Genomic DNA, 13833 nt, shown 5'->3' with positions numbered 1-13833 from the left:
AAAATTAAAAGTTAAAAATATATCTATTTCTTCACAAAGGTTCTGACAGTATGTACAGTGGATATAAAAAGTCTACACACCCTTGTTAAAATGTCAGGTTTCTGTGCAGTAACAAAATGAAACAAAGATAAAAAAAAATCAGAAATTTTTTCCACCTTTAATGTGACCTATAAACTGTACAACTCAACTGAAAAACAAACTGAAATCTTTTAGGATGGGGAAGTAAAAATAAAAAAAACTAAAAGAATGGGGTTGCATAAATGTGCACACCCTCTTATAACTGGGAATTTAGCTGTGTTCAGAATTAAGCAATCACATTCAAACTCATGTTAAATAGGAGTCAGTACAGCTGTTCTAGTAGGTCTTTCCTGGCATTTTCCTAGTCGCATCCTACAGTAAAAGCCATGGTCCACAGAGAGCTTTCAAAGCATCAGAGGCATCTCATTGTTAAAAGGTATCAGTCAGGAGAAGGGTACAAAAGAATTTCCAAGGCATACGATATACCATGGAACACAGGGAAGACAGTCATCATCAAGTGGAGAAAATAAGGCAAAACAGTGACATTACCAATAATTGGACGTACCTCCAAAATTGATGAAAAGACGAGAAGAAAACTGGTCAGGGAGGCTGCCAAAAGGCTTACAGCAACATTAAAGGAGCTGCAGGAATATCTGGCAAGTACTGGCTGTGTGGTACATGTGACAACAATCTCCCGTATTGTTCATATATTTGGGCTATGGGGTAGATTGGCAAGATAGAAGCCTTTTCTTAAGAAGAAAAACATTCAAGCCTGGCTAAATTTTGCAAAAACACATCTGAAGTCTCCCAAAAGCATGTGGGAAAATGCATTATGGTCTGATGAAACCAAGGTTGAACTTTTTGGCCATGATTCCAAAAGATATGTTTGGCCCAAAAACAACACTGCACATCACCAAAAGAACACCATGCCCACCGTGAAGCATGGTGGTGGAAGCATCATGCTTTGGGGCCGTTTTTCTTCAGCTGGAACAGGGGCCTTAGTCAAGGTAGAGGGAATTATGAACAGTTTCAAATACCAGTCAATATTGGCACAAATCCTTCTGGCTTTTGCTAGAAAGCTGAAGAAGAAGAAGAACTTCATCTTTCAGCATGACAACTACCCAAAACATAAAGCCAAATCAACAAAGAAATAGCTTTATCAGAAGAAGATTACAGTTTGGAATAGCCCAGCCAGAGCCCAGACCTGAATATGATTGAAATTCTGTGGGGTGATCTGAAGAGGGCTGTGCACAGGAGATGCCCTCACAATCTGACAGATTTTAGTGTTTTTGCAAAGAAGAGTGGGCAAATATTGCAGTCAAGATGTGTCATACCGATAGACTCATACCCAAAAAGACTGAGTGCTCTAATAAAAATCAAAAGGTGCTTCAACAAAGTATTAGTTTAAGGGTGTGCACACTTATGCAACCATATTATTTTAGTTTTTTATTTTTACTTCCCACCACCTAAAATATTTCAGTTTGTTGTTCAACTGAGTTGTACAGTTTATTTTTCACATTAAAGGTGAAACAAGTTGTAAAATTATATATCTTTTTTTTTTTTTTTACATCACAGAAAACCTAACATTTTAACAGGGGTGTGTAGACTTTTTATATCCACTGTAAATACATGATTCAGCACACAGGTGCCACCCTGTAGCAGTAAAACTGCTATGGGGTAGACCTGAAGTGGTTCAATTACAAAATAGCTTGTGTGGCAATTTTATATGCTATATTTATTTTTAAATAAAGTGAAAATCCCCTTGCATGAAAACTATTTAGGTTTCCTACATACCACTGCAATAATTATTAGTAGGATACCATCCTTAATACCATTCAAAATGGTGCAGAACTTTAGCCCAAGTAGTGGTGATATCCTGTAGATGGGCACATTTTTTGGTAGTTTTGATGAAATAACTGAATTTCTTGTTTTTATCTGAATGCTTCATACTCAAAATATACTCAGTTTATTTCCTTGAATGCACAATGAGAAGGTCATTCTCAGGATCTCAGGAATTGATATAGAGAAATACAAATCTTTTGGCAGGTAAAATGGCTTTCATCTGTGTATTTACTTGCTGTCTGGAGCCCATTTTTACAAAATGGTCAACATTGGAGACTAATATTGGCATGTCTTCTAAAAGTGTATTCCTATTAGAAGCTATTGCTCATGCTCATCATTAGCAATCTAGCATGGATGTGCCCAATGTCCTGAAAAAAAATGTGCTTACAAATATCTCCTGCCCCTGCCCATCTCTCATTTCAGTGTGGATTAATCGTTTCATTATCACTGTATTAGATTGGCTATAGTAAACTCATGTAAAATGACAGATCTCTTTTCTCGCCAAGATCAGGAAGTAGCATGGGGCAAGTGCCAAAGCACCTCTGAATTCAAGTCCTGCTTTAATAATATTGGACCATATTTCTGCTGAAGTCTGATGAGACAGAACACTCTCTGAGGGGACACTATCTGTTCTTTTGTAAATGACCTTAATTTCAGTTCAGACCCTAGTTTGGCCATTGTTTGAGAAAGCATATACTGTTTTTACAGTGTGGATGACCTATGTTTACTACGGCATTTTTTTGGTTTCTTATTTGAAAACTTTAAGCTCAAGTTTCCAGCCCTGCTACAATCTCTATACTCCTCCCCCAATGCAAAAAACACAGTAAAATAGCATAAGTCTGAACCAATTCATATCCATATGGGTACCTGACACAGGTGTTCATTGCCGCCCCTTCTATTCATTACAGTGATAGAGACACTAGCTATAGCTATTCACACAAATCCTGATATCTAGGGAGTGAATAGTGGTGATATCCATCATAAATATGTATAATCTACTCTTGGTTGTCACTCCTCAAATCACCACTTTACCCAAATTGTTTAAAATTATGACAGAGTTTGGAAAGTCTCAGAACTTAAAGTAAAATTCAGGGATACTTTAAATAATCTTAAAACTGCTTCCTCCACCCTCTTCACACCTATACTAGCTGATCTGTGGAAGAACGATCTGTATATTTACCTGTTTGGTCTGGTCACATGATCTCCCCTTTGTCAGCCAGTGTCAGCTGCAAGGGATAGGAGAGAGTGCTTGACAACAGTGGGATTCCTGAGCTGTGATATCATCCATAGGCTTACTATGGCTCATCCATTTTTGGCGCTCCCTCCTCTCCCCTGTATCAGCTAGCCACTGCTAGCTGATACAGGGGATTGGATCATGTGACTGGACCAAAGCAGTTTGAAAATAGGTACGCATACAGATTACTGTACACAGATTATTTAGCATAGGTGTTAGGAGGGGCATTGGAGCAGTGTTAAGATTAGTTAGGTATATCCAGGAAAATATATTTAAAGGGTATTCGTGACAAATCAGAAGCTCTTAAAGGCGAAGTTCACCTTTTCCAGAAAATAGCCTATGCAGTCAAGGGGCGATAGTATACTGTATATTAAAATTTGGTTCAGCTCTGTAAAATGATGTTTTACCTATAGAGTCCCCTCAGAAGCCTGGTTGAAAAACTCCTAGTTAACAACACTGCCTTATTGCTAGAATGCGTTTTACTCCTGCAATGCTGGATGTGAATGTTGCCAACTAGGAGTTTTTTTTAGCCATACTTCTGATGGGGCCCAAATGGCCTACAGATAAAACAGTAAAATTACTATTAATTTTTAGAGCTGTATAGATTTTTAATATCTACTGGAGCTCCATGACTGCATAGGCTAATTTCTGGAAAAGATGAACTTTGCCTTTAACCACTTAAGGACAAGAAGAATTTGCCCCCTTAAAGGGTTGTAAACCCTCATGATTTTTCACCTTAATGCATTCTATGCATTAAGGTGAAAAACCATCTGTAGTGCTGCAGCCCCCCCAACCCCCCGTTTTACTTACCTGAACGCTGTCATCCTTCGGCCGGGAACGGGCATATCAGCTCTAGCTGGTGCCTCAAGTCCTGATTGGATAGATTGATAGCAGCGCAGCCATTGGCTCCCGCTGCTGTCAATCAAATCCAATGATGCAGCATCGGAAGGCGGGGCCAAGTCCTGCATTCTGTGTGAATGGACACAGATGCAGGACATGGGAGCACGCCTGCATGGGTGTCTACCTTAGGAGAGCCTTCTCCAATGTGGACACTCGATGTGGGGAGGAGCCACCAGTGCCGCTGAGGGACCCCAGAAGAGGAGGATCAGGGCCACTCTGTGCAAAACTAACTGCACAGTGGAGGTAAGTATGACATGTTTGTTATTAAAAAAAAAAAAAAAAAAAAGATGAGGGTTTACAACCCCTTTAAGGATCAGGCCATTTTTTGTAATACGGCACTGCTGCTCTATAACTGAAAATTGCGTGGTCATGCGAACAAAATTCGTACCCGAACAAAATTGATGTCCTTTTCCCCCACAAATAGAGCTTTCTTTTGATGGTATTTGATCACCTCTGCAGTCTTTATTTTTTGCGCCATAAACAAACAATGAGCGACAATTTTGAAAAGAAAAACTATTCATTTTACTTTTTGCTATAATACAAATCCCCCCCAAAAATTGCAATAGGCATATATTGATTGGTTTGTGCAAAAGTTATTGCGTCTACGAACTATGGGATAGATTTATGGACTTTTATTTTTTTTTATTGTTTTTTTATTGTTTTAACTAGTAATGGCGGCGATCTGACATTTTTAGCGGGACTGCGACATTGTGGTGGACAAATCTGACCACAAATTACACTTTTTGGGACCAGTGACATTATTACAGTGATCAATGGTATAAAAATGCACTGATCAATGTAAATATGACACTGGCAGGGAAGGGGTTTAACACTAGGGGGCGATCAAGGAGTTAAGTGTATTCCCTAGGTATGTTCTAACTGTAGGGGGGATGGGCTGCCGGTGACATCACAGAAATCACTGTTCGCGATCACTGGGAACAGAAGATCTCTGAGATGTCATCTGGCAGAACAGGGATCCCCTTGTTTACACTGGCAGATCCCTGTTCTGTACTAGGCGATCGCAGGTCGCTGGAGGACATCGAGTCCACTCGACCCATGGGCACGCTTTGGTGATTCACGCAGAAGAGCTTACCTTCCGCCGTATAACGATGACGGCTGGTCGGCAAGTGTTTAAAGTAAATCTGACAGGATCTATTATTACAACTCTTCCATTATCGTTACTTGGCAGTCCCATTCACTGCCTTGCTAAGGAATTTTCTGAGGAAAGGAAAGAAAGAAAAATAGTGCTGGACCCATAAGGTTAGATTATTTGATATCTTAAAGTCTTGATGTTGATGCAGGACCGATCCTAGGGTCACAGACGCCTGGGCGCAGAAATATTTCTGGCACCTCCACATGGGCGTGGTCATCTTACCAACTCCTCCCCTTTACAAATGTTCTATGCCAATGACTCAAACACAGAGATGCTCCCCTTAGAAGTCTTTGTTACCTTGGGATCCTCCCATGATCTCTTAACAATAAAGAAAATACAGGAAGAGAGTACACTAATGAGAACTGGAAGGGAGTCTCTCTGATGCACACACAGAGGGCTGTCTGTTAGAAAGAGCTCCTAGACATAATACGGTCAAAGACTGCAGACATGATACAAGAGACGGTCAGAGACTGCAGACTTGATACAAGAGACAGTCATAGACTGCAGAAATGATACAATAGACAGTCAGAGACTGCAGACATGATACAAGAGACGGTCAGAGACTGCAGACATGATACAAGAGACAGTAAGAGACTGCAATCATAGTACAGGAGATGGTTAGAGACTGCAGACATGATAAAATGATAAAAGATATGGTCAGAGACTGCAGATATAATACAGGAGATAGTCAGAGACCCCCCAGGACACAGCCCCCCCTCCATTAGTACAGACCCCCAGGACAACCCCCTCTCCATTAGTACAGACCCCCCAGGACAAAGCCCCCTCCATTAGTACAAACCCCCCAGGACAAAGCCCCCCCTTCATTAGTACAGACCCCCCAGGACAACCCCCCATTAGTACAGACCCCCAGAACAAACCCCCCCTCCATTAGTACAGACCCCCCGGACAAATCCCCCTCCATTAGTACAGACCTCCCAGGACAACCCCACCTTCCATTAGTACAGACCCCCCCCAGGACAAAGCCCCCCTCCATTAGTACAGACCCCCAGGACAAAGCCCCCCTCCATTAGTACAGACCCCCAGGACAACCCCCCTCCTTTAGTACAGACCCCCCTGGACAAACCCTCCCCTCCATTAGTACAGACCCCCCAGGACAAAGCCCCCCCCTCCATTAGTACAGACCCCCCAGGACAAAGCCCCCCTTCCACTAGTACAGACCCCCACAGAGACCAGCCGCTCCGATCTATGGCGGCTGCTCTCCTTCTATGACAGGAGGAGGGAGGGGGGATGGGCTTGAGCCTCAAAAAATACAGCGGTGGCGGTGACCTATGGAGGGAGACGCCTCTGGACACAGAGAGGAGGAGGAGGGAGGGGAGCACTCTGGCCCTTCAGCACCCCCACCTCTCTGGCGCCCGGGTTCACTGCACCCCATGCACCCCACCTGGGATCGGCCCTGTGTTGATGGAAGTAATCTGGTTCCCAGGCCAGTATCTTCCACACTTCAGAGGATCTCCATGGTCTCCTTGGCTTGTACTGTAATGTAACAAAAGTGTAAACTGAAGTGCCCCACCACTGCTAAAAGGTTAGGATATGACTTCATTACAATGAAAGTCAGGTGGGCAATCCAAAGTGTAGCCAATGCTTTTCAGGGGTTCAAAAATGCTCCCTTCATCAGGGTTTGAGATTGAAAATAATATGAGTGAACTAAAAGTGAACTGGACTTGTAATGGTATTTCTTCCAGTGTGAGTACAAGCACTGTCTTTGGCTTGCTGCCAAATTTTACCTCCTTTTTGCAAAATTAGTGGACTACTTATTCCCTACAATAAAATTTACCTTGTTTCCAAGAGTGTTGTATTATTCATGCACATTATCCATTACCATTCCTTCCCTTGATCTTAAAAATGCCAATCCAGCTTTCAAAAAGTACACCTGGGGCCCTAGGGGTTGTATGTTGGCCTGCAAGACCCTTTACGCCCTCAAATTGTTTGGAGGTTTGGAAGTCCCAAATTTTTTAAAATATTATAGGTTGTCCCAAATGACACAAATTAAACAGAGCTACTCTACTACCTATAAATAGGGATGGTTCCGACGTTCGAGTCGAACGTAAGTTTGACTCGAACATCAGGTGTTCGCCCATTCGGCGAATATGAAACATTATGGGGAGTTTGTGGGGAATTTGAGTGTGGGAAATGCACTGCGAGATCGCAGTGCATTGATGTCTGATGATTGATCTCTGGTATAGCGGAAGGGTGTAATCCATAGTTGGCCCAGAATGGGGACTGGTTGGTAGCAGAGTGTAGTGAGTTGTTATAGGTGAACTCTGCCAGTGGAAGCAGGGAAGCCCAATTGTCTTGGGAAAAGGCTGAGAAGCAGCGTAGGTACTGCTCCAGGGTTTGATTTGTACGCTCGGTTTGCCCATTACTCTGGGGGTGGTAGGCAAAAGAAAGGCAGAGTTCCACACTCAGGGCTTTACAAACAGCTCCCCAGAATCTGGAGGTAAACTGTACCCCTCGATCCGAGATAATGTTGTTGGGCAGACCATGGAGTCTCACGATCTCTCTGATGAACATGTGAGCTGTCTCTGTAGCTGAACCACCAGGATGGTAGTGAATCCTTCAGAGGGAGGAAGATCAATGATGAAGTCCATGGATATCATCTCCCATGAACGGTTAGAGACATTTAAGGATCTGAATAATCCCCAGGGCTTAGTCTTGTCACCTTTGCTGTGCAGGCACACCGTGCAGGTTCTAACATAGGCTCACGGTTGGGCCACCAAAAGGACCGTTGGATGAGCTCACTAGTTTACGGGCTCCAAAGTGGCAGTTCTGTCTCCTTAGAGAAGCATGCTCTGTTTCAGGGCAAGATGCAGAGGCCTGTTCAATAGTCGATCTCAAGCTAGGCAGAATAAACAAAAGGTTCTGGGCAGAGAGAATGGTGCTCGGGGAAGAAGGTTCAGCAGATTCAGGGAACATCCGGAATAGGTCATCTGCCTTCCCATTCTTAGATCCGGGTCTATATGTCAAATGGAAGTTAAATCTTGAAAGAATAAGGCCCGTCTGGCCTGCCAGGGCCTTTGTCAGAAACCATGAATTCAGACGGAGACAGAAGTACAGTTAAATCATACTTGTTTAATAATAAAAGTAAAAAGAACAAACGTAGTCAAAACATAGCCAGAGTTCAGTAACCGGAACAGATAGTTAGCCATGCCAGAAGTCAGGGATCAAAGTAGTGGAACAGCAAGCAGGATCCGGAGCCAGATGGGATGTCAGCAAAGCCAGTCTTTAAACAGGAACGCAGTAGATGTTTCTTGTGATGTTGACCAAGGCGAAGGCAGAGACCTTCTGGACTGGACGGCTTAAGTAGGCAGGACAGACTAGCAGGATATAAACAACAGCTGAGTAACTGTGGAGAGAGATGGGAGCTGGCAATTAGCCAACAGCTGAGCGGCCAGCTCAGAGAAAGAAGGGCTGAGCCTAGCCCTGACAGCCTTAGGCGCTTAGCGGATCTCAAATATTTAAAGTTCTTATGGTCAGTAAAGATCATGATTGGGCGAATAGCGCCCTATAACAGATACCTCCACTCTTCAAATGCTACTTTAACTGCTTGCTGCCTGCCCACCGTCAAATGACGGTGTTCAGGCAGCGGTGCGGCTCTCGTTCTGGGACACCATCATATGACGGCGTCCCAGAACTGCCGCACTTGCTCGCGGCTGGGCTGTGTTGCTAGATCACAGTGCGACCCCGTTCTCTGGAAAGAGCCACGTCCGCGGCTCTTTAACAATGTGATCAGCTGTGTCCATGTAAACAAACACTGACGGAGTGAGAAGAGAGGAGAGCAGATCAGCGGAATCTCCTCATAGGGGACAGCTAGGAATGTAATCAGGGCACTGATCATCAGTGCCCTGATTACAATAATGTACAATAGTGTCACAAATCAGTGCCCACCATTGCCCACCAATGCCAGCTATCAGTGCCCATCAGTGGCAGCAATCAGTGCCCACCACTGCCCACAAGTGCCACCAACCAGTGCCCATTAGCGATGTCAGTCAGTGCTGGCAATCAGTGCCATCTCGTTCTGGGACACCATCATATGACGGCGTCTCAGAACTGCCGCTCTTGCTCGCGGCTGCGCCGTGTTGCTAGATCACAGCGCGACCCCGTTCTCTGGAAAGAGCCACATCCGCGGCTCTTTAACAATGTGATCAGCTGTGTCCATGTAAACAAACACTGACAGAGTGAGAAGAGAGGAGAGCAGATCAACGGAATCTCCTCATAGGGGACAGCTAGGAATGTAATCAGGGCACTGATCATCAGTGCCCTGATTACAAAAATGTACAATAGTGTCACAAATCAGTGCCCACCATTGCCCACCAATGCCAGCTATCAGTGCCCATCAGTAGCAGCAATCAGTGCCCATTAGCAATCTCAATCAGTGCTGGCAATCAGTGCCACCTATCAGTGCTGCCCATCAATGCCCATCAGTAATGTCCATCAGTGTCACCCATCAGTGCCCATCAGTACTGCCTATCCGTGCTGCCTATCAGTGCCCACCAGTGCTGCCTATCAGTGTCACCTAACAGTGCCCATCAGTGCCCCTATCAGTGCTCATCAGTGCCACATATCAGTACCACCTATCAGTGCCCATAAGTGTCGCCTCATCAATGCCCACCAGTTCAGCCTATCAGTGCCCATCAGTGCCGCCTCATCAGCGCACATCAGTGAAGGCGAAAAATTACTTAGTTACAAAATTTACTGACAGAAAAAAGTAAAAAACATTTTTTTTTCAAAATTTTTGGTCTTTTCTTTTAAAAAAATTAAAAACCCAGCAGTGATTAACTAAGACCAAAAGCTCTATTTGTGTGAAGAAAATTATAAAAATTTGTTTGGGTACAGTGTAGCACAATCGCGCAATTGTCATTCAAAGTGCAACAGCGCTGAAAGCTGAAAAATGGCATGGGCAGGAAGGGGGTGTAAGTGCCCGGTAGGCAAGTGATTAATTGCCAGGAGTTCTCTGTCACCTGGATCATAATTCTTTTCGGCTTGGCTTCGATTTTTGGAGCAGAAGGCTACTGGGTGCAATCAGGCCTTTGGACCCAGACGCTTGGAGAGGACAGCTGTAGCTATTTCAGAAGCATCAACTTCAAGAACAAAAGGAAGTGCTGGGTCTGGGTGTTGCAATACTGGAGCGGAGGTAATTAAGATCTTCAGACATTCAAAGGCTGCCTGAGCTTCCTGGTTCCAGAGGAAACGGGTATGAAGGCGAGTAAGCTGAGTTATTGGGGAGATAATGGTCGAGAAGCCTTTGATAAACCTCCGTTAGAAGTTGGCGAAACCAACAAATCTTTGGACTCCCTTTCTATCAGAGGGAACAGGCCATTTAAGGATTGCTGAGACCTTTTGGGGAGCCATTGAAATCCCCTCAGTGGAGATTATGAGCCCTAAGAACTGGATGGACTGCTTCTCAAATTCACACTTAACTGCTTTAGCATACAAGTTATGACTTCGCAGGGTGTTTAGTACTTTTTTGACATGGTTCCGGTGGAGTTCAAGTGAGGCTGAGAAGATCAAAATGTCATCCAGGTAAACGATCAGAAACAGGTCAAAGTACTCTCTGAAGATATTGTTCACAAGGTGTTGGAACATTGCAGGGGCATTACATAGCCCAAGGGGCATCACGGGTACTCAAAATGACCAAAGCGGGTTCGGAAAGCCGTCTTCCATTCGTCCCCCTTTCTAATGCGGACCAGGTTGTAGGCTCCTCTCAAGTCCAGCTTAGTGAACACTCTGGCTGCTCAAAACCTTTGGAACAACTCTGTAATGAGGTGAAGAGGGTACCTGTTCTTGACAGTGATCTTGTTGAGCTCCCTTTAGTCAATACACGGCCGGAGGGTGTGGTCCTTCTTCTAAACGAAGAAAATGCCCGCTCCTGCCGATGAGGAGGAGGGACGAATGAAACCCTTGGCCAGGTTCTCATCTATAAATTTCCTGAGAGCTTCCAACTCAACCTTGGATAATGGGAAGATGCGCCCAAAAGGAATCTCTGCTCCAGGAAGCAACTCGATGGGGCAGTCTTAAGGCTGGTGCGGAGGTAGGATATAGGCTTTCTTCTTGTTGAAGACATCAAGGAAGTCGTGGTAAGCTGAGGGAACGAGCTGGCTGGTATCTGTTGAAGGTTGGATGGTTAGGTACGCAGGGGGGTAGACTTGTATGGGAATGCCACAGGTGACAGTAGCTGGAGGAAAATGTGACCTCTCCTTTGGACCATTTGATTAATGGGTTGTGGACCTGCAGCTAAGGTATCCCGAGCATGGCTGGGAAAATGGGAGATCTGATAATATCAAAGTGGAAGAGTTCTTGATGACCAGTGTTTTTTTTTGTGCATTGATACATGTCCCCTGGGGCAGGACCCGGGTCCCCAAACACTTTTTAGGACAATAACTTGCATATAAGCCTTTAACCACTTCAGTCCTGGAAGATTTTACCCCCTTTGTGACCAGACCACCTTTTGCGTCGTTTTAACTGACAATTCCACAGTCGTGCGATGTTGCACCCAAACAAAATTGACGTCCTTTTTTTCCCACAAATATAGCTTTCTTTTGGTGGTATTTGATCACCTCTGCAGTTTATATTTTTTGCGCTATAAACAAAAGAAGAGCGAAAATTTTGAAAAAAACGCAATATTTTTTACTTTTTGCTGTAATGAATATCCCCCAAAAATATATAAAAAAACATTTTTTTCCTCAGTTTAGGCCGATATGTATTCTTCTACATATTTTTGGTAAAAAAATTGCAATAAGCGTATATTGATTGTTTTGCACAAAAGTTATAGCATCTACAAAATAGGGAATAGTTTTATGCCATTTTTATTATTCATTTTTTTTTTTTACTAATAATGGCAGCAATCTGCGATTTTTATCAGGACTGCAACATTATGGCCGACACGTTGGACAATTTTGACACATTTTTGGGACCATTGGCATTTATACAGCGAACAATGCTATAAAAATGCATTGATTACTGTAAAAATATCACTGTCAGGGAAGGGGTTAACACTAGGGAGCGATCAAGGGGTTAATTGTGTTCTCTAGTGTGTGTTCTAACTGTAGGGGGGATGGGCTGCGGCGGCTGGGCGGCAAGTGGTTAAAATTAGCACTTTTAATTTTTCATGTTCGTGTCCCATAGACTTTAACTGTGTTTGTGTGTTCGTCCAAATGTTTTGCCTGTTCGCACGTTCTGGTGCAAACCAAAAAGGGGGGTGGGGGTGTTCCGCTCATCTTTAGTGGTAAGTACATATCCACCTCTCCTCTGGCAAAGTTTGCTAAAGGAGAGGTGGATATGTACTTACCACAATACCAGCATATGTGATCGTCACAGAGATGCCTGTTTTTCTTGGTATTTTGGATTTATCCCCTCTGTCCTAAATAGATATTAGGATTAACATAATTCAGAGTATCCCGCACAACGCATAGACCAGTTACAAGTACATGTATCCATCAGATTGACATATTTTTGTATTTATTGCAAAGTTTCTTTATGCATATGTATGTTTTTAATATTGTGTTTATGACAACGTTTTATGTATAATAAAATGTATATAGATTTTTATTCTGACTTTGTTCTCATTTGGCATATTTAAAGTCCCACTACTCTTTTGTTTCAAAAATACCAGACCTAAATCCAATTGAGAATCTGTGGTAAGGCTCCATTCACACTAGCGCGTTTTTTGATGCATTTTGCATTTTGCAGAAATGCACGGGAATTTTTTAACATGGGTTCCTATGGAACATGTTCACATCAATGCCTTTTTGTTTCTCTGCATTTTTGGAAAGGGTCAGGGACTTTTTTTCATGCAAAATGCAGCGTTTTGCATGTAATAGAATTCAATGGCCAAGCATCAAAAACGCAAGTGCAGCGTTTTTGCAGCGTTTTTGGTGCGTTTTTGATGCGTTTTTGCCATTTTTTTTTTTTTAATTTTTTTTTAAGACTGTAAAAAAAAACTGTAAAAAAAAAAAAAAAAACGCAAAACGCAAATCGCGGCAAAATCGCGGCAAAAACGCGGCAAAAACGCTGCTCAAAAACGTGGCAAGCATGAAAAAAAACCTCCAAAAACGCTCAAAAGCAACATGCATAGGTGTGAATCGAGCCTAAGACTTGAAAATTGCTGTTCACAGACGTTTTCCATCCAATCTGATAGAGCTTTAGCTATTTTGCAGAAACATAATGGGCAAAGATGTCACTCTCTAGATGTGCAAAGCTGGTAGAGACATACCAAAAAAGACTTGCAGTTTGCAGCGAAAGGTGGTTCTACAAAGTATTGACTCAGGGGGGCTGAATACAAATGCACGCCACACTTTTTTAGATATTTATTTGTAAAAAATTTTGAAAACCATTTATCATTTTCCTTCCACTTCACAATTATGTGCCACTTAGTGTTGGTCTGTCACATAAAATCCCAATAAAATACATTTACGTTTTTGGTTGTAACATGACAAAATTTGGAAAATGTCAAGGGGTATGAATACTTTTTCAAGGCACTGAGATACAATGAACTGTAGCTCCCCAGTGCCAACAGCACTTATGCAGCCCCAAACCATGACACTCCCACCACCATGCTTAACTGTAGGCAAGACACACTTTGTCTTTGTACTCCTCACCTGGTTGCCGCCTCACACACGCTTGACACCATCTGAACCAAATAAGTTTATCTTGGTCTCATCAGACCAAA

Source organism: Aquarana catesbeiana, linkage group LG01 (genome assembly GCF_042186555.1).
Source record: "Aquarana catesbeiana isolate 2022-GZ linkage group LG01, ASM4218655v1, whole genome shotgun sequence".
Taxonomy (NCBI): domain Eukaryota; kingdom Metazoa; phylum Chordata; class Amphibia; order Anura; family Ranidae; genus Aquarana; species Aquarana catesbeiana.
This window is presented reverse-complemented; position numbering follows the sequence as displayed.